At 34.2% G+C, this 1,618-nt stretch overlaps 1 pseudogene; it reads left to right on the top strand.

The window, feature by feature from the left end:
* Nucleotides 1–1,300: 1,300 nt before the first annotated feature.
* On the top strand, nt 1,301–1,399 carry LOC113593276 (uncharacterized; annotated as a pseudogene).
* The last annotated feature ends 219 nt before the right edge of the window (nt 1,400–1,618 follow it).

Here is a 1,618-nt window from a genome sequence, read left to right as displayed (position 1 = left end):
AATGATGGATTTGGTTCAGGAAGGAAGACAGGGAATAATGAAGTGTAAATACTTCCATAGTTGTGGATATTATGGATAAAATAGTGCTTACAGAGTATTAGTTATATATTAGTAATACCTATTGTGCAAATAAGAAATGAGGTTACAATAGTCACAACATGCACAATGCTGTACAGTTTTAAGATATTTAAAACGTTACATCTTATGATATTGGTAGGACAGTGTTTATTATTCTCTGCAGATGTGGAAACTGCAGCTTTCCCTCTCATAGTTCTACCTTTGCCAATCTGGAGACTGGTCAGAGACAAGAGATGTGACATGAAAAAGAGAGGATATAACCAAAGAAGACAACTGGGTCATAGGTTAGAAGAAGGTGAGAACGCTTGTGTGGGCATGGCAGAAAGGAAGGTCTGAGGGAAATATGGAGGCTGCACAATGGACTTTGAGCAGTTTGGCTGTGGATAATGAACTGGATCTCATTTCAAGGTTCTTTAAAAGATGTAAGGAAAATATTTTTGGGGGGTATGTGATTGCTTTTGACTGTTGGGGTATTCCTGTTTCTATGTGATCCTAGACAGAGATTGAGTTCATTAAGATTTCAACTTTAATATTGTTTAGCTACTTTTGTTACCTTGAGTGTACACATGAAATGTAGCTTGAACAGAGGTTGGTTGGAAGGCAGAGCATGATTTGGAGGTAGTGAGAAAATGGAGTTGGCCAGTTTTATGTTGAACTTTCTGAAAGGCAAGATTGGATGAGCCTATTGGTTACAGGTTGTGGAAGTCCTGAAAAAATATGAGTTGAAATTCTTACTCGCCAGATTTGTTGTATGTTATTTCTCTCACTGAGAGAGACTTCAAAAAATATAGAAAATTTACATTATATAAAGTATTCACAGTTCTATCATGTGAAAAAAAACTTAATATTTTAGGGTATTTCTTCTAGCCTTGTATATTGGTGCATGTATATATGTGTATAAAAACTTCATAGTATGATTAATAATTAAAATTATACTATACATAACATTTTATGACATATAAAAGTGTTCTGTGAACACTTTCCTATTAAATAATATCAAAATACTTTTGGATAGAACACAGTAGTCCATTATATGGGTGTACCATGAACTCTTTAGCTTTTTCTTTAGACTTTACTTGAGCTATTTTCCCATTCTTCTAATGAACCTTATCGTTTGATATTTATTTTTTATCTGCCATTATAAGTTCGGTATCAGTAACACTCATGTACTAAATCTGTAACTGATACATTTTCCAGAGTTAGAATTTCTGATCAAAAGTAACGAACACTTGTGCTCGCTTTGGTAGCACATATACAGAGAAGATCAGCATGGCCCCTGTGCCAGGATGACACACAAATTCACGAAGCATTCCATATTTTTACATGTTAGCTAGACTCATCGTTGTGATCATTTCGCAATACATACAAGTATCAACTCATTATATTATATACCTGAAACTAGTGTAATGTTGCATGTCAATTATACCTGAATTAAAAAAAAAGTGATGGACACTTTTAGAGCGCTTGGTAGACACTGACAAATGGCCTTTCAGATTTGAACCGCTTTGTATGCCTTTTAGTAATTGATTTAATTTCCTTT

Source organism: Acinonyx jubatus, chromosome D1, assembly GCF_027475565.1.
Source record: "Acinonyx jubatus isolate Ajub_Pintada_27869175 chromosome D1, VMU_Ajub_asm_v1.0, whole genome shotgun sequence".
Taxonomy (NCBI): Eukaryota; Metazoa; Chordata; class Mammalia; order Carnivora; family Felidae; genus Acinonyx; species Acinonyx jubatus.
The sequence above is the reverse complement of the archived record's forward strand: the minus strand, read 5'-3'. Positions and strand labels throughout refer to the sequence as shown.